This window comes from Dromiciops gliroides, chromosome 2, assembly GCF_019393635.1.
Source record: "Dromiciops gliroides isolate mDroGli1 chromosome 2, mDroGli1.pri, whole genome shotgun sequence".
Lineage (NCBI taxonomy): Eukaryota > Metazoa > Chordata > Mammalia > Microbiotheria > Microbiotheriidae > Dromiciops > Dromiciops gliroides.
In genome coordinates this window covers 322,747,084-322,768,246 of record NC_057862.1, presented here as the reverse complement: position 1 = coordinate 322,768,246, position 21,163 = coordinate 322,747,084, and positions in this window count along the sequence as shown.

Genomic DNA, 21,163 nt, shown 5'->3' with positions numbered 1-21,163 from the left:
ATTCCACCTGACCCTTCCTCTCCTCCCCTAGTCTTCTTTTATTCTGCCCCTTAAGTTTCTTTATAGCATCACATCAAAGTCAATTTAATAACAATGCCTTAATAGAGATACAGATCCCAAGAGTTAAAAGCATTATCCTCCCTCATAGGGATGCAAGCAGTTTAACCTCATTGAACAACCCTGCCCCCTTGTTTGTTCAGTTCTGGTCTTTTTCTCAGAAAGACTTGGAAGTCCCCTATTTCAATGAATGTCCATATTTTTCTTTGAAAGAGAATGATCAGTTTTGCTGGGTACTTGATTATGGGTTGTAATCCAAGCTCCTTTGTCTACCTGAATATCATATTCCAATCCCTGTGATCCTTTAGTGTTGAAGCTGCCAGGTCCTGTGCAATCCTGACTGTGGCTCCATGATACTTACATGAGTTCTTTCCGGAGTTTGTCTTCCTTGGAGTTTTTCTTTTGGGGTCTCTTTCAGGAGGTGATCAGTCGATTATTTCAATGATGATTTTATTCTCTGATTTTACAATTTCAGGGCTATTCTCCTTGATAATTTCCTGGAATATGGTGTTTAGACGCTTTTCTTGATCATGGCTTTCAGGTAGTCCAATAATTATCCAATAATTATCAGATTATCTCTCCTGGATCTGTTTTCCAGGTCAGTTCTTTTTCCAATGAGGTATTTCACATTTTCTTCTATTTTTTCAGTCTTTTGATGCTGATTAACAGATTCTTGGTGTCTCATGGAGTTATTAGCTTCCATCTGCCCAACTTTAATTTTTAAGGTCTTATTTTCTTCAGTAAGTTTTTGTACCTTTTTTCCATTTGGCCAATTTTTTCTCCCGTTTGGTCATTTTTCCTCTCATTTGGCCAATTGTATTTTTTAAGGAATTGTTTTCCTCAGTCAACTTTTGTGTGTTTCTTTTTGCAGTGTAACTCTCAGTTCTCTCTTTCCTTTTACCTCTCTCATTTTATTTTTAAAAGCCATTTTGAGCTCTTCAAAGAAGGCTTTTTGGTCTTGAGATAATATCATCTTCTCACTTGAGTCTTCACTTGTAGGCATTTTGACAAACTCATCTGAGTTTGAGTTTTGGTCTTCCCTTTCACCATAGAAACTGTCAATGATAAAGGTCCTCTTTTGTTTCTTGCTCATGTTGTAGCCTATTTTTAAACTTATAAAGTTGAAGTCTGCTCCTGGGGCACGGGGTTTACTGTTGCAAGCTTCTTACTGCTCTCAGCTGTATCGAGTTGCAACAGTGACGAGCTGACCGCTGAGCTAGCTGTGCTGAGCTGAGCTGCCAGCTGAGCCTAGCAGTGCTGAGCTGCCCTCCTCTTTCACCCAGGTGAGACAGACTTTTCCTGAAGTCTTCTAAATTATCTCAAGTAGGAGGATTGTGTCTCTCTTTTTGTAGGTTCTGTAGTTCCAGAATCTGTTTAGAGGCTGGATTTAATGTTGTTTTTGAGGGAAACATGGGAAAACTCAGTCAACTTCCTGGCTTCTCTCTGCCATATGGGCTCCACCCCTGGAAGTCCCACATGTAGGCATTTTGACAATATTATCCTTATCTGAATTTGTGTTTTGGTCTTCCCTCTCACCATAAAAGCTGTCAATCATAAGGTCCCTTTTCTGTTTCTTACTCATGTTGTAGCTTATTTTTTGACTTATAAAGTTGAGATCTGCTCCTTGGGCACAGGGACTACTGTTGCAAGCTTTTTGTGCTTGGGTATAGGGGTCTGGTCACTGGTTTTCTACTCTGAGGCCTCTGTGCTTGTGGATTCCTCACTACCCTGTGCTTGCTCCCTGGACTGGGATGGCTTGGCCTAGTCTCACCTGTCCTGTGGGTGGTTCTCTAGCTGACAGTTTGCCATCTCAGCCAGGGCTATCAGGTTGCACCACCAGCCTTCTGATCCAGGATCAAGGGGCCTCTGCTGCTGATCTTTTCTGTGGCCAAGAGCCTCCTGCTGGCTTGCCCAGACCTCCTCCTGTCCTGAGCTGCACTACATTCCCCTTTTACCCATGTGAGACTGACCTTTCCTGAAGTCTTCTAAATTATCTCAAATTGGAAGATTGTGTCTCTCTATCTTTTTGTAGGTTCTTTAGTTCCATAATCTGTTTAGTCTTGACTTCATGTTTTTGAGGGAAACTTGGGAGCACTCAGACAACTTATTGGCTTCTCTCAGCCATCTTGGCCTAGAGAGAGATAGAGATAGAGATAGTGAAATATCTTTTGCCCCAGATCCCAGGATCTACCACTGGTCAAAAAATCAATGAATCAATAAGAGTCTACTTGTTAAGTGATAGGCACTGAACAATGTACTGGTAATATAAAGAGAAATGTAAAATAATCCTTTCTTTAAACAATTTGCAGTCTAACTGGGGAAGACAACAGGTACATTATATATATATCAAAAAAGACACAAAGTAATTTGGGGGATGGATGATATACTTGCTGGTGGAATTTCAAGAAAGGCTTCATTTAGAAGGTATTTGTGTTGAGCCTTGAAAGAAACTAGTGATTTTCAGAGATGGATATGGAAGAAAGGCAGATATGCATCCCAAGTACAGAGAAGTCAATGAACAGAGTTGCAAAATGTAGTATTGTTCAGGAAGAATAGAGAGGGAAAAGGCCAGTTTGGCTTCACCATAGTGTGTATGAAGGGGATTAATGTGTAATAAGGCTAGAAAGGTTCATTGGAACCAGTTTCTGAAGGACTTTAAATGCCAAACAGAGAAGATAATAAATTCTAAGAAAAGGATGTCAGATTTAGTGTTAGAAAGGATCTTAGGGATCATTGAGTCCAATGCCTTCATTTTATAGATGAAGAACCTGGCCTGGTGCCTAAGGCATTATTCATTCTTTCCAGGTCTTAGACTTTAAGGGACTGACTAGGCTACATGGTATCAGTGATTTATAGCATATATGTTTCCCTTAGTCATGGAGTACTGGAATGGGAATGTGCCAAGTACATTAAACTATACTTCTTGATGAATGCTATATAAATTGGTATAGAGATGGAGGCATATCTCTTCAAACCCAATGGACTTTCTTATTCCTATTAGGCTATTGTTGTGATTGACCTAGGTGTATGTAACATGAATAGAGACTTTCAGAGCTATAACTGTCAACATTTATCCTTGATGAGACTTTGTTTAAACTTAAGTTAAAGAGGATTAAACATCAACCTTAAGTTTTTCTAAATCTTGACCTCACAATTGGAACCAGTATGCACCTGACATTTAGCACTTGAAGAGGTTAAATGACATTCATGAGGTCCTATAGGTTGGAAGTAGCAGAGATGGAGTTCATATTAGTAATTACTCATTTCTATGAAAATCTTAGTGAGGATAAGCTATACACATATCTAAGATGACCTTAAAAACATGGGAAGGAAATAGATAAGTTTTCACAGGTGATTTTCTACAATAGTCCCTGTCTTCAATCATGTAACTGATTGAGAGCTTTAATGAATATAGCATCTCACCCATTTAAAAATTATTACAAAATATCATTTGACTTGGTAGGGCAAAATGTGGTCTTAAAGTCTTTCTACAAAAAAGGTGTTTTCCATGCACATGCTAAGATCATCTAAAACTCAGTGGCAGATGGAACCATAGAGGTAATTTTTTCTTACAATCTGCTGACTATTCCATCATTTTTTCTTTCCATTGAGGAAAGCATAAAGTAGAAAGACAGATACTAACCAAAGGTGGTTACCAATGTTATAAAGGATGTTCTACACAATGGCCAAATAGAAGATTGATTTCCTTTGGAGGATGGTCTCCAAATGCTCCTTTTAGCAGATGGCAGTGTGCTGATTTCATGGAGGTCTGGAACACCAGTGGGTCTCCTTAGTGAGATCTATGGTCAATCAAAAGAGATTGGCATGGCCATCTGCACTGGAGAAAAAATAAAGCTGAAGAATGGATATTGCCCAGAGTATGGCATGTGGTTGGATAGGCAGCTCAATGAGTTGGTGCATCCGTAAATATCTTTTGGACAGACCCTGAAAATGAACAATGAGTTAGGCCTAAAATTGAACAGGAGGAGAAGAGCAGGTTGGATTATATTTGGGAAATTACATGGCCCTCTCAATGATTCCATGCTCCTCACTGCCATACAAAAACTCACTTTTTGAAACACTAAATTCTCTCAGTGGTATTTATATGTCTATTAATCATGGAACACCACAATTTCAGAAGAATTCAGGATCCAGGAAACCCAAGGGGAAATAAAAATGTGCATCATATATTGAAATAGAATGATGCATGGTATCAATATTTGAGAAGTGGCATGAATGATAAAACAAAGAAGACATATGACAGAATGAGAGGTGGGGTGACATGTATCAAGCATAGAGGACAACAGATGGATAGAGTGAATATTTCACTGGTATTCACAAAATAGAAAAAGACTCATATCAAGACTGCTAGGTTATTGAGTAGACCCTCCCCCCATTTAGGATTTATAAAAAGGCATAGATTAAAAAAAAAAACAATTAAAGTGAGAAGACATGGAAGAATGGAAACTGAAAATTTTGAGTTAAGATGTGCTATATCAAAATGTCAAAAATAATGTTAGAACTTACAGATAGAAGAAGGCAGTAGATGACACAGGAAACACATGAGAATATGGGTAAAGAGTTGTGAGTTTGAGAACCAATTCCTGACTTGGAGTCAAGAAGACATGTCTCTACTAGTGTGACTATGGATATGCCATTTAGCTTTCCTGAGTTCAGTTTCCTCATATGTAAAATGGTTATAATAATGCCTACAATAGCTACATTCCAAATGTTGTGAAGCTCAAATAAGATAATGTAAGTATAACTGGTGAGGGACGGGGTCACAGACCAATTGGGACCAGTCCTTGAAAAGGGCATAGCTATTTTCTACATGGTGTCATTCTTTATAGAATACATGAATACTCTCTGTATGATTTTGATTCAACCATGTCAAAACCTTCTGAGCCCTTTTCTGGCCATGAGTGATTCAGGTTTTGGCATGATATGATAACATATAGTCATATAATTAGCAAAGAAGTTAGAAGAACTGAGGAGTCAGGAGTTGCTGAGTCAAAATTGAGTGTGTAGGGGGCAGCTAAGTGGTACAATGGATAAATACTGGCCCTGGATTCAGGAGGACCTGAGCAAATCCATGAAAAATCCATAAAGGGACCAAAGAAATTGTAGGGCTAAGGATCAGTCAACTCTTTGTCATGTGTGTTTTGTATGTGTTCTTTACTACCATTTAACTTAAAATATGGATGTGCTCTCCTCAAGGACCTTAAACATGATTTGGGGGAGTATGCTTCTGGTGTGAGGTGTGGGAGTGATTTGTACCAAAATATCTTGCTATACATTTTCATTAAATCCAATTTCTTAAAACTACTGGTTGACTGATAATGGGGATCACATTTGTGGGGGCTCAGTAGCAATGGTAAATTTTTAAAAAACATGCAGCCTTTCAGGGATATACCTAGAATTATGATGTGTTAAGTCTTCCATTCTCTGAGGAGTCTAGGCAACTAGACCATATGGGTATTGGGGAAATGGATTAATATTTTATTTATTTTTTTTTTTACAAATTTTAGAATGCTACATAAATATTAGTTGTTATTATGGCCTCTGAACTTTGAGATTCTATGAAATAAGTGCTAGCTGTTTTTCTTATTTATCTTATCATCCAGAGTGCCTTATTTAACATGCTCTCTATTCCAAAGGTTTCCATACTAATCTCCACTCCCCTCCCTCTGATTAAACCACACATCAACATCATATATTCATTAATGCTTCCGTGCCTTTACATAGCAAGGTGGAATAATAGAGTGTCACCAATTGGGAATCAAGAGACTACCAGTCAAATCTCAATTATACCACTTAACTGCTATGGAACCCTGAACAAATCACTCTACCCCCTGTTATCCACTTTCCTCTTCAGTAAAATGAATAGGATTAACTGGATGATATATAAATATATTTCACCTTAAATAATCTGTGCTGTATAAGGTTCCCTCTTATTGAAATGCTTTCTCTACTCCTCTTTACTTGAATTAAACCCACACATCCTTCAAGGCCTAATTCAATTTCATTCAATAAATATTTATCAAGTGCCTATTCGTGTATGGGGTGTTAATAGAGGACTAGGAGCTCTGGTGTGAGGGCTTGTTGAGCCCTTTTCAGGACGGGTCATCCATGTTTGGTGTCCAACCAGTCACCCAACTCTCACCTCTGACTCCAAGAAGCTAATGTTATGTGCAGTAACTAGACCCAATAAAAGCATCTCAGGACACAGGTTAAACCAGGTTGAGGGTAACCAACAGGCCTCAAACCCAACAGTGAGGTAGGGGGTGTCTACCCCAAGCATTTGAAGACTTCCCCTGACAGAATGAGCAAATGAGGACAATTTGTTCCAAGAGCCATGAAGGTGGCCGAAGCAGGCACTGTGGCATACTTAGAGCTTGGTCAAACATCAGATACCAAGGTTTTTCACTGCATCCCAGACCATTACCAGTCATCCCAACCTGTGACTGTGGAAGAGAGAGTGAGCTGAAGATTTTGTGCAAATCTGCCTCACTTAAACCCAATTCATGTGCAAGTCACCACCCCATGATATCATTGGTAATCTTCAAAAATAAGGGACAAACAATAAATGCCTACCACATACAAGGTACTATGAAGTAGTCTCTGACCTCAAGGAACTTGTATTTCTTGGTCTGCTCCCAAAGCATCAGCCTGCATCAATCTCTCCTTCCTATGGACTACAATTAATCATATTGCTCATATCACCCATTTTAATACTTGATCATATACATTGTCATCAGTGAGATTTAAAGCTCTAAAAAGTCAATGGCCATCTCATTTCTTTCTTGCATTAATTGCTGTTTTTTCCTGAAACAGAACATATAACAGGAGTTCAAATAACATTCATTTATCTAGTTGGTAAGCATTCTGATTTTGTGTAAGTAGCATTGGATTGGCAATCTGGTCACCTGGATATTAGTCAACTGGTTATATGAACTGGAGCACATTTCACCTTCACGAGATCACTATGGGTCTGTTTCCTCATACGTAAAATGAGGGAGAAAGTAGACTTCATGATTTCTAATTTCCATTCCTGCTCTAATGCTCCTTCCAAATCCAGAATTTTGTAGTTGATGTTCTAAAATTCCATGTTCAAATGTCTCTTTCAGTTCTTGATACCATTTTCTAATGTCTCTCCTATCTGTAATATTCTATATTCTAGGGTTCTTTACAGATTTGATAATCTATGCCATATGGTTTATATTCCCTTCCAATTTTGACATTCTATGTATGAGGTGGTAGTGGTGTATGGAGTGGGTAACAAAAACTGCTGGTCTCTCATGGAAATTTTTTATTAGAAAACAAGGCCTTTGGCCTGTCTTCCTTTTGAGATGCAGTTACACCATAAGCAGCCTCCCTACCTGTCTAGTACTATCTATTGAATTCCCACGATGCTGTGGCCTAGACTGGAGTCATAGAGAGATAGAAAAGATTCAGAAAACCATAGGAAATACAGTGTTAAGAAACACCATGAATTCCCACAGATTTACTTTGGCTTAGAAAATAAAGTCCCCTTCTTCCCCTTAGCCTTGGCACCTGATTCAATGATTCTAGCAAGCCTTAATGGACTTGATAGATTCATGATGGACTTACATCTGAATATATTTAAGTTGAATTGGAAAAGAGACCAAGAGGGAGAAACAAATGCACTGCCTTCTGAGGCTTCTGTAATCTTGACAGCTATTTTATTTGTCTAGAAATTACGAAAAAAAGCACTTTGTCTCTTCATTAAAAATGTGTCTAGGGAAGGAGGAGAGGCAGTCAGGTGTCAGATATGTTAGGCCTCTCTATTGATGATTTGACATATCTCTCATATAGGGCTCTATCAGATAAATAGAATAATGGCTGGGGTGCGTGTGAAGAAGAACCCTGAGAAAGGCATTATCTCCGTTTCAGCTGGATAATTAGAAGCTTTTTCTTAAAAGTTAACCATTCTGAGGTCTTGATAAGATTCTACCAAGGCAGATATAGAACCTAAGCAAATGTGGGGAAGTGTCTCTGAGAACTAGAGTCTCCTCTCACTTTCTCAGTAATGTTAATCAACAGGGAAGGGAGAGGGGGGAGTAGATTAAATGGAAAGAGGGAAGAGCAAACCTCTAGACAAACATAAATCTAGTATTAATAATAATATTTGGCATTTATTTATATGCTTCTTTTCTTTGTCTGTTCATAAGTATCTCACTTGATCCATATAACAATCCTGGAAGGCAAGGCAAACATTGAGTAATATAATCAATGATTAAATAAGTAGATACTTAAAAGTATACTAGCATAGTGGAGGATAATATTAATGTTTTAAAATTACAATAATCAAGATACCAATTACTACATAATTATATATAGTTAACATTCTAGAATACTAATTCATTGTTTTCAATGAAAAGCTTGGGGTCATTGAAAATATTGCAAAATTTCCCAAATATATATGCATTAGTATATTTATCTTGGACAGACACTTCAAATGGTCAACAAACATCTTCCCTTTTTTCCCATTCTATTCTAGAACAAGTTTATAGACCATCCTATAGAGACTGAACAAGATATATGCACTGATAAACCAGGTCTGGCTATCCAGCCAACTGTATATCATAGTTGGGACAATAAGCATTCTTCATCCACTTGTTTTTTCATGTGTGGATCTGTCCTAGTCCATTACAACAATATAGGTACCTATAAGAATTTCACAAAGTAGTCAGATAGTTCATTAATGCTAAAAGCAATAGTCTTTTGTAACCCTGACTCACTTCTATGAGGTAAATTTACATAACATGACTCTAATTCATAGTGATTCTATGCTTAGAAGAGTAATTATGAGATGGGATGTGCTTATGTCCTGTGGGAGGGAACACAACATTCTAACAACCTGGGGTTGAAGTCCAAGCTCTGAGCTCAGAAAAGTCATCTCCTGTGCAGCTCCCACTATACTCTCATTCTGCAAAGGGACTCCAGTCAATATAAAGCAATGGTATACCACAGATGTTTAATGAAAAATAATAATAAATCTGCAACATGTGTTCTTCTACAGTACATTTAGGGAAAAAACACAAATTCAAGCAGTGCTGAGACAAGAGAGAACCCACCCCTTCCTTCCTATCTTGGCTAGCTTGTTTCTATGCTTTTTTTCCTGGGCCAAAATTAGTGCCAGAAACAAAACACCCACAATCACATGCACATCACAAATTGTCCATTTAGATAAATGTCATCTCTGATGGTCCTTAAAGAAGGGAACTGAAGATTTTTCAGACAAAAGCTGCCCTAGCTGGCACTTCTCCCTTCTTCTAGGCTAGTTCTTCTTTAGAGCCCTGCCCTCCTTGCCACACCATTACTGTGTTAGAAAAGTAAACAACAACAACAAGAACAAAAACCCATAACCCCAACCCCTTCCTCTCTGAGTCCTGATCCTGCAATTAGTTTCTTCACTTCCCAAACCAGGAAGAACTACAAATCCCAAGAGAGTTCATGGTGAAGCAGCCCTTTGGCAGAAGTTGCTACACCTTATGATGGATACATTTTAGCTCACACAAATGAAGACTAAATTCTCAAGTTGAAAACTTAAGGGCAAAGGGACAAAAAATAGTGGCAAAAAAAAAAAAGATAGCTCTGCTCAGGTCAAAGGCTACCATTAGGTCACCATTTTCTGAATGGAGAGGACAAAACCAAGTCAAACTCATTGTGCAGGGTGTAAAGACTATTCCTAGGCCTTATTTACAATTATCTGAAGGTGTACAGGTAATTAGAGAAAGGTCATGTAAGATTCTAAGAAAATGGATCCTCTGGACTTGACACTCCCTTTTTCTACCAAGTTTTGTTTGTTTGTCTGCTTATCTATGTTCTATCTATCTTCCTATCTATCTATCTATCTATCTATCTATCTATCTATCTATCTGTCTGTCTGTCTGTCTGTCTGTCTGTCTGTCTGTCTGTCTGTCTGTTTGTTTATTTGTTCCTTCTTTCCTTTCTTTATTTTATTCTATTCATTTTTTCTCCCTTATTTTTTCTCAATTACATGTAAAAAAATGTTCATTTTTTTTAAAGTTTTGAGTTCCAAATTCTCTCCCTCTCTGGCTCCCCTCACCTTTTTAAAAAAAAAAATTTTAATGAAGGCACGTGATGTGATATGGATTTTTGCTTATTTGATTGTTGGCAGTGAGCATATTATTAATTTATTAATATTATATAATTATATATTATATAATATTATATATTATATAATACTAGTAAAATTGACCATGAGTCTCCCTAACTTCTCATGGTATCAGGCTGCATGGTTGAGAAATGAGGGAGAGAGCTTCAGTGTGCCAGTTAGCGTGAGCCAGAGAAAAAGCCCCAGAATACCTACAAGACCTATAAGACACCCCCACGACAGAGCTCATGGCCCCTTCCAAGGGTTTTTATCCTCCTTTGATAGAGGCAGGTCATTGTATATTGATCAAAGCTAATTGGTTAGCATCATTCAATTCCATCGGTTGACATAATTTGAAGGTAGTCCACATTAAAATGAACTCAAGAGATGACATCAGGGAAAAGTATGCAAAAGACCCTTACTCAAGTTCCTTAACTCAAAGTCCATTATCTAGGTGTGGTTTGATCCTATCTGAGCTAGACAAGAGAATCCATCTCCATTTATTTTGTTCCCTTGGGTTTATCCCAGATCTAGGAAAACTGAACTTTCTGGATTGGCTATTGGGGGCGGGGGGTGGACAAAGGACTGAAAAACTGATCTCTGGGTCCCTGTAGAAATAAGAAATACATTATTAATAATTATTTTCTCACATGTTGTTTCATTTTTATCTCATTTCCAATGAGAGTAAGGTTCCAGCACTACCAGTGTCCCCCCACTTGCTTCTTCTGTATCAGTTCTTCTTTTCATACCTTATTTGTAGGAGACATTTAATCCTTTTTATCTTTTCCTTCACAGTTTTATTTTTTTAGAATCATCCCATCATACACAACTCAGCCTAAGCCTTTCAAACTACCCAAATGACGATCATTATCATGAGTACTGATAGCATTTTCATATATAAGAAGTAAAGTTTGACCTTTTTGTGTCACTTATAATTGCTATTTAATGTTTACCATATATTTCTCCTGCATCTTATATGTCAAATTTTCCATTGAGTTCTGTTTTTTTTGTCACAAATAACTGAAAGTCTTAATTCATTTTAAATGTCCATTTTTCCCCATTCAGGATCATACTTAATTTTGGGGGGTAAGCTACCCTTGGTCATAACCCCAGATCTTTTGTTCTGTGAAACATAGTGTTTCAAGACCTATGGTCTTTCAAGCTACTAGGTCTTGTGTAATCCTTATTGTGGCCTCACAATATTTAAATTGTTTTTGTTGTTGTTGTTGTTTGCAGTATTTTATCCTTAACCTGGGAGCTTTGAAACTTGGCTATGATATTACTGTATTTCTTTCTCCTGGGATCTCTTTTAGGTGGATTTTTTTTCTATTTCTACTTTACCTCATTGTTCTAGAACTTAAAGGTAATTTTCCTTAATAATTTCTTGTAACATTGTATCAAGATTCTTTTTTTATTGTAACTTTCAGGAAGTCCAACTATTCTTATATTTTATCAACTAGATCTGTTCTCTAGATGAGTTTTCTGATAAGATGTTTCACATTCTCTTCTATTATTTCATTCTTTTGCTTTTTAAAAAAGTATTTCTTGATGTCATATAATGTCATAAAGCTTTCCCTTGCCCAGTTCTAGTTTTCAAGGAATTATTTTCTTCCTTAAATGTGTGAATCTCGATATCTAGTTGGTTGACTTTCTTTTCATAATTTTCTTGATTTTCTTTGTTTGCTTTTTTTTCTTCTTCTAATTTTTCCTCTGTATCTTTTATTTGATTTCTAAAGTCATTTTAAATTTCTTCCAAGAACTTTTTGGACTTTTGACCATTTGCTTTTTCTCATTGAAAAAGAAGTGGCTTTTTTAGCTCCACTATCATCCTCTGAATATGACCCCAGATCTTCTCTATCCCCATAGTAGCTGTCTATGTTTGGATTCTTTCTCCTTTGCTTACTCATTTTTATTTGTTTTTAGCAGCTTATTATAATCAATTTCAAATATTGATGTATAGGGAATGATGCCCCAAGCCTCAGGTCCTTCTTAGAGTTACTTTCTGAACTCTGTCCTGGAGCTCAATCTTGGGCATTCCTACCTACCCCTAATCCATGGATTCACCCCTAATCCATAGATAGGGCCCCCAGTCATGCTCTTGATCTCTGTGGTTGCTCATATGGTTGCAAACTTCAGTTTTCCTCCCTCCCCAGGAACTAAAACCAGGGAATCTAATGTTCTGCACATGCCCATATCCAAGCAGGTTCTCTTCCCCCTGCTGCCACAATTACCAGGTGTGTGCCAGATCCTTCTCTCCCATAGCCATAGCCTGGGACTGTATCTGGTCAGCACGTCTGTGCTTGGTGTCTCTCCACAGTGGAAGATACTTCAATCATTTCCTACTTAGACCTCCAACCCCAACACTGTCCATGTGGTCACTGATATAGGTTTTGCATGTCCAGACATGCAAAACATATTCTATATTGGTCATGTTGCTAAAAAAAATGAAGAAAAATAAAGATAGTTTTAAAAATATGCATTGACTGCATTGATTTTGTTTGTGCAAAACCTTTTTTAAATGAATGTAATCAGTTATCCATTTTACATATCATAATGCTATCTTTTCTTCTGTCATAAATTCTTCCCTTATCCATGGATATGAGAAGTAAAATTTTCCATGCTCCCCTAATCTGCTTATGATATTGCCCTTTATATCTAAGTCATATGCCATTTTGACTTTTTCTTGCCTACCAAGCTTTTTTGTTTGTTTGTTTTGTTTTGTTTTGAATTAAATCTCATAGTTGATATAGGTGAAGCACAGGTTCCTTTTCATCTCTCACCAGGTCATGTTAGTAATACAGATGAGGCCCATGAGGTTTAGTGGGAAGGGACAGAGTCTCATTCAGGTCAATTGAATTGATTCTTATTTCTGATGTTATAGTAGAAAAATACTAAAGATAGGCCAGCATGGCCCTGTTCTAGAAACATGGGAAATAGAAGTTTCCCCACATGGAAGAGTTCAGTAAAGTACAGAATAAGGCTGTTGAGCCTGTTGTATCTTAGAAAGTCACTCTGCCTACCTTAAAAAACAAAAAACACCATAGAGTTTTTTCAGATTACAATAGGACTGTTATACCAAACTTTTTTGCATAATCATTACACTTATTTAGAAATTTTACAATGATGTCTACAAACAGGCACTTTATGTATTTTACTATCTATAAGAAATTCCTTTTTCATTTGAACTCTCAGCTGGATACCTTACCTAGAAGTGCCAAGTACTTTTTGGCAAGAATAAACTTCCCTGTTTTATCAATATTTTTAGCACCAGCATTCTTCCATCAATGCTTATGTTTACAAATCATGCATTACCACAGTCTCTGAAGAATCAAAATTGACAAGTCACTCAAAGGGAAATTAGAGAGATCCATGGCAAGTAAGGAAGACACACAAGGTGAATGCTGCTCTGATAATCTCATAATATTAAGAAACTTTGAAGACAGCCCTCAAAACACTGGATGAATGTATAGGAGATTATGGATAAAAGTTATAAAGAATGAGAAAATATGGATGGGTCCATAGTATCATATATCCAGAACTAGAAGGAACCTCAGCAGCCATTTTTTCCAAACTCTTCATTTTATAGTTGGGGAAACTAGTACAAAGATGTTAAGTGACTTGCCCAAGGCCACACAGATAGTAAGTAGAAAAATTGGGTTTCAAACCCAGATGCTCTGTTTCTGGATCCATTAGTCTTTCTATTATATGATACTGCTACTATCTCCACTGTTGGAGATTGTACTAATAGCAATTAAATCAGTGATCTGCTAAAGTACCAAAATGTAAATGATCGTTTCATTGTTAGAAGAGGAATTCATAGCCTAGGGAATAGAGCACTAACCTTGAAGCCACAAGGACTTGAGTTCAAGTCCTGTTTCTGACACATGCTAGGTATGTGATTCTGGGTAAGTCACGATAGCTCTTAAGTAGGTAACATTTTAACACCATTCCTTGCAGAGAAGATGCTGAGCTGTATTGATAGGGGGAGTTTCATAAACTCAAATAAATCTCCCAAAATTTTATGAGTATTCATAAAATCACAAGTCCAGTTTTTATATTTCTGTAAAAATTGTCACATCTGCTGTTACTTTCATCCTCCAGTATTATCAGAGATACTACTCCATAAGATCAAAGCCATGACCTTATCCAAGGTCACACAGTTAGTGGCAGAAGAGTGACTCAGTCTGGTGCTCTTTTGTTTCCTTTCCATTGTTTTTCATCCTCATTTACATTCCCTATACTTCTTTTGGCTTTGATTTCTCCACCCCTTCCAATCTTAGAATTCTATGAGTCTACAATTCTAGTTATATTTTAAAGTAAAGTAAACATTAAAGAATAAGATGTTTCCTATGCTCCCTCACTTTTCCTCCTGTGGAAACCTTAATCATTTTTCAAGAACCAGTTCAGATATTGCCTCTTCCAAGAAACTTTTCCTGAGCTTCCACTCAGAAACTATATTTCTTGTTTGCAAACTATATCATACCACTTGCTTATACTCCTCAGGCATTTTCATTCTTTACTTTCCAACAATTACCCGAGTCCATGGTTTATCTCTCCTACTGCACTCTAAACAATTTAGGGAGAGAAAAAACATCTTATTCTCATATTTGTGGATGGTGGATTTGTTTTCCCTTCTTAGGCTCTATTCCCTTTCAACTTAAAGATTTTGATTTAAAGATGTGAACCTACAATACCAACAATTAGAATTAGAGGTTGGTATAATTACTAAATCAGTTTTCAAGGTGGGGGAGAGTAATAATAATAACTCACATTTATGTAGCCCTTTAAGTTTGGCAAAGCATTTTGCATGTATTGTCTCATTTATTCCTATTTTTTTAAAGTGAGGCAATTGGGGTTAAGTGACTTGCCCAGGATCACACAGCTAGTAAGTGTTAAGTGTCTAAGGCTAGATTTGAACTCAGGTACTCCTGACTCCAGGGCCAGTGCTCTATCCACTGTGCCATCTAGCTGCCCCTCATTTATTCCTAACAACAACCCTGTAAGATGGATGCTATGATTATCTCCCTTTGCAAACAAGGAAACTGATGCTCAGAGACATTAAATGATTTACCTTGAGTCACAACTATGTGAGATTTGAACCAATCGAGATCTGAACCAATGTCTCTCTGAATCTAAGTCAAACACAATTCATTGTGTCAGGTGGCCTCTTGATACCTAGCACAGAGCCCCATATATTGCACTTGAGTGTGTGTGACCTTAAACAAATCAATCTCACCACCTGTATTTTCTGGTGATGTTTCCTTGTGTGTAAAATAAGGATTTTCCCAACATTTATAATTTTCTATGATCTTGAGGGGCCATCAAAAGTGAAGTGAATTCCAAAAGAAGTGGGAATCCCTGTTCTACTTTTTAATTTTGTAGCTCATTTATTCAAGATCTACTGTGGTTCTTGACTACATCAGAAAGTTACAGGGCTTTTGTGATCACTTGCTCTTGGGATTCTATAGTTCAAAAGCTGACCTTCAATGGAAGCAAAGTAGGGAAGCCCAGATTCAGAAATGCCAATCAGCAGGGGAAGTAGACTCCAGCAGGAGAGCTGAATGTTTCCCCTCTTTTTCTCTGTTTCTAACTCTAATCACCCCTCTCTCAGTAAAATTTTCCCCAATTATCTCGATCTAAGAGTATGAGCAGGAAAAGACTCTCTCATGAAAGAGAGAATCAGTGTGGTACAAGTGAAAAGTCAGAGAAAGGCATCATGGAGTAGTTGCCTTACTTAGGAAGCTCTCCCACTCTGTTTCCACCTATTGAAATCTTATCTGTCCTTCAAGGGCAGAATGAGGTTCAACTCCCATGCTCTGTAAGAGCAGGGGCTGTCTTACCTTTCTGTTTGTATCCACAGTGTTTAAGATAATGCTCTGCATGTAAAAAGGGCTTAAGAAATCAGTCTTCCCCATCCATTATCATTTAATGATGATAATAAGTGAAAAAGATTATGCTGCATAGGAGACAGAGTGCAGCTCACAGAGCCAGGAAGACTTGGTTCAAATCCACTTGTGACACTTTTTAGCTATGTGATCCTAAGCAAGCCATTGACACTCTGACATCTCCCTAGAATAATAGGTTTAGAGCTAGAAGCCATACAGTGCAACTACCTCATTCTATAAATAGGTAAACTGAGGTACATGTAGGGGCTTACCCAAGGCTATGTATGTGGTGAGCATTGTGGAAGAATTAAAATCACCTCTTCTGATTCTGTAGTCAATACTTTCCCTACTGTACCATATTGCTATAGGCTTGGTCGTAGACAGGTTGTAATCTGTAAGGGAAGAAGTTGGGGAAGAGATATTCCCACACAAGGGAAACCTGGAGTTTCCTTTGATGATAAAACCACAGAGCTTTTGCATATTATTTCACATACAATAGATGAAACCATTGACATTCTCCCAATATGTCCTGATATTGTTCTGTCTTCATACCAATTTTCATGTTATTTCCTACCCCTGGACTTTTCCCATCTCTGTTGAATAGTTTAAGACAAAAGTCAAATTCTACCCTCTCAGGGAAAGTTTATACTATCCCTCCAGTTGGAACAGTGTCTTTATTTTCAGTTGCCCAAACATTTATTTTACATCTCTCTGGGGAACACTTATTTTGTGTTAATTATTTGTAGATAGATTTTATTGTACCATGTATCAGAAGTAGGAACAATGGGTTGAAGTGGCAAAGAGGCAAATTTAGAAATCACTTTCTAACAGCTAGTTTTATCAAAAAGCAAAATGGTGGGGAGACAGCAGGATAAAGCACTGGCCCTGGATTCAGGAGGGCCTGAGTTCAAATCTGGCCTCAGACACTTGAGACTTATTAGCTGTGTGACCCTGGGCAAGTCACTTAACCCTCATTGCCCCAGCAAAAATTATTTTTAAAAAAGCAGAATGGGTTTTCTCAACCTGCTCCATGTCCCCCCTCCATGAAGATCTTCAAATAAGGTTTGGAAGATCATTTGCTAGGAATGATAGGGAGGAGAATCTCATTCATGTCTGGGTTGGATTAGATGGGCTTTAAGGTACTTCTTATCTTTGAAATTCTGAATATCCCACAAAATACAATGTAAGCTGCATGACGGCAGGAAACATTCTTAGTGCAGTATACATAGTAGGCACTTAATAAATGATTATTGAATTCAATGAACTAAATGTACATTCAGGTTGAAAGGAACAGATGTACACAATAAGGTACAACAGAAAATCTAGGGCTATTTTAGAGAAAGTAATTGCTCTGGAAGTTCAGAGAACACAATTTTATGATGGCAGTGTATTAAAAATTAAGAATAGGGAATTGACTTGTGATTTCATTGATATAGAGAACTTAGAGATTAGGAATCTCCTACTAATGAAGATTGGTACCTTCCCTGCAACTTATCTTACAGAGTTGTCTGAAGCACTGAGAAGTTGGGGGACCTTCCAGAGAAGCACATGCCAGAGATAAGACATGAATCCAGATATACCTAGTTCTCTGGCTAGCTTCCTAGTCATTGTGTCACATTTCCTCTCCTGCCAAAGCATCAAGTCTAAATATTTACTACTTTTCTTGTTACTTGAACAACAGATAACACTGTAGAGAAGTTACATAGTGCCAGAGAAAGAGCCCAGTTCCCACTTAGTTATCTATTAACTGTGTGACATTAGGAAGTACCAGTTAGTCTTCTAGACAGAGATTTCCATATATGATAAATAGGCAGGGGGTTGAGATTATACCTGTCTCCAAGTCTTTGATGGGCTGTCATGTGGAAGAGAGATTCAGCTTCTTGTGTTTGTTCCCACAGGGCAGAATTAGCACTATGCAGCAGTTAGAGTCAAACCTCAGTTTTCTGTAAATGAAACCTTCTGAACAATTAAAACTGTTCCAAAGGAAAGTAAGTAATCTGTCTCCTAAGGTGATTCACCTTATTCTAACCTCACTGGCAGTTTTGCAGCAGAAATTGGGCTTCACTTGTCTGTGATGTTGTAGAGGGACTCTGATATTACTTTTAACTCTTGAAATGCTATGATCCTATGATTATATGACCTCAAAGTTTCCTTCCTTCTATTGCAATTCATATATTTTGTTTTAAGATCCTTAGAACCCTGATAACGTGTAGTTTAAATCTGCCTTCTCACTTTGTAATTATATGGTTTCTTCAAACTCTAATCTTTATTAGTATATAGTTCTAAGCTGGATCTCCATATACAAAAGATACCTGAAAGGACCTGCACCTACTTTGGCCATAAAGCAGAATGGAAGATAGGGGAGGGGGATGAAATGAAGGGAAAAGTTACATGAAAGGAACATTCAAGTACTTGACTTCTCCTAAAAAGCATCATATAAGGGGCAGCTAGGTGGCACAGTGGATAAAGCATCAGCCCTGGATTCAAGAGGACCTGAGTTCAAATCCGGCCTCAGACACTTGACACTTACTAGCTGTGTGACCCTGGGCAAGTCACTTAACCCCAATTACCTCACCAAAAAACAAAAACAAAACCAAACCAAAAAAAAGTATCATATAATCAGTAAAGATTATTATCTAAAATAGCTTTATACTCCATTTTCAGTGTCTTTCCATTCTTCAATTCTTAACTGGACTGCCCTCCTTTTTCCCCCACCCTTTACATAAGTATTCTGTTTCCCATTACTCTAAGGTCTTGCTCTCCACTAGTTGTGACACTTGGAAGAAGCTGCTGACACCATGAGCTCCCTCTTCTCCCCTGTTCAACATTTCAAACACACATCCTCATCTCCAGTTTTCTTTTACTCCGGTCTGTTGAATTACTGGCCCTTCTCTTCAATAATTTTGGCCTTTCTACTTGTACTTTTGATCTGTCTCCTTTGTTGTGCCAATCATCAACTATGTCCCTCTAATCTTTTTATCTACTAGCACCTTCCTTGCTGAATAAAAACAGGCTCAAATCTCCATTATTAAAAAAAATAATAACAGTACTTCACTTGATCCTACTGTACCCTCAAACTGTCTTCCTTTTCAGAGAAAAATGCCTACTATCCTTGCCTTTCTTTCCTATCACTCTTCAATACATTCTAATTTGGCTTCTGAATTTATCCCTCAACTGAAATTGTTCTGTGATCTCTCAATTGCCATATACAATGGTCAGTCTTCATCTCTCTTGACCTCTTTGACGCATTTTACACTATTCATCACCCTTTATTCCTCACACTTACCTCTGGGTTACCATGACACCATTCCTTATTCATTCTTTTACCTGTCTAATCACTTTCCCACTAAGATTCCTTTGCTAGGTCATTATCCATATTCTTCCACTTATAAGTATAGTCCAAAGTTCTGACCTGGACCTTCTTCTCTTCTAGCTCTATACCTGAATACTTTAATGATTTCATCAGCTACTATAAGTTCAAGTATAATCTCTCTGTAGATGACTCTCAGCTATTTATATTTAACCCTAGTTTCATGAGCTCTGGCCCCAAATCGCCAACCTCCTGTTGGATATTTTGAATTTGATATCCCATAAACAGCTCAAACTTAGCATGTCTGAAACAAAACTCATTATCTTTCTTTCCAAACCTCTGGCTCTTGTAAACTTCCCTGTTTCTTCCATAGATACCACCAGCATCCCATTCAAACAGGTTGACAACTTCAGGTATGTACTTTACTTCTCATTTACCCTCATCACCAAGACTTGTCAATTCTTCCCCCACACCATTTCACAAACCATTACCTTCTGACTACTCACCAGATTACCACATTAGTTCAGGTTCTTATCACATTTCACCTGAGTTACCATAACAGCCTTCATATTTGAGTTACTAGCTCAATTTTCCCTTTTTTCTAATCCACTCAACATACAACTAACAAATTGTTAGTCTAAAAGTCCAAGTCTAAAGATATCCAGTCTCACCCCCAGCCAAAAAGCTTTGGTAGCTCCCTTTGGCTTTTAGGACAAAAACAAGTTCATCTGTTCAGTATTTAAAGCCCTTTACAGTGTGGCTCCAGCATATGCTTCCAGATTTATTACACAATCTCCCCCATACCTGGAATGTACTCCCTATTCTCACAACTGCTTCTTAGGATGCCTTGCTTCCTCCACAATTCAGACCAATCACAGTGCAGATTGAGACATATTTCTTGGAAATGTACATTGTGGGAAGCTGCTTTTCTTAATTGTGCATATTTGTAATGGGGGTTTTATTTCTCTTGCTTTCTTAATGGGGGGAGTGAATATATTTGAAGAGCCCCTTTGAAGTTTAGGTAAAGTGCCACCTGCTATATAAGGCCTTTCTTATCTCCCCATATTATACTATCTTCTGAAATTTTCTTGTATTTACTTGTATGTGTGCATGTCATTTCTTTAGATAAGACATAAGATCTTTGAAGGAAGAAACTGCTTTGTGTTTGTCCTTGTATCCCCAGAAGTGCCTAGAATAGTGTCTTCTATTTAATAGGGACTTAAAAGGTTCTTTATTGCTTGCTTGGAAAGCCATATGATAACTTCATCTCACCCAAGATATTAGCCAATGTGAGCTTTGGGTAGGATTCCTAACAGGAGTCACATCCATATAATCAGTTTAATAGAGAATTCCAGACTGGGTGCCAGGAAATCTCGTGTCTTTTCTTGATTCTTCCACTAAGCAATTGTTACTTTAGGCAAGACCCTTCTCATCTTTGACTTTTTCTTTTCCTATCCAAAAATAAATTAGAGGATTGAGCTAGATAATCACTAAACTCTCTTTCTAGTTCTATGACTCAACCATTATATGGGTGATCCTAATAATTCTCTTGAAGACATACATTCTCTACATTTTGTAGGTAAGAAAATTGAGACTTAAAAAGGTTTGTTAACATTCTCATAGTCATAGAAAAAAATAACACATGTACAGTTCATTTGCTTTGTGCAGAAAACTGTACTAGGGATATAATCAATTTTAGGTCACACAGCTAAGTAATATTACCAGAAAGTGAATAGGGTAAACATATAACTAGATCATAATTAGGGAATC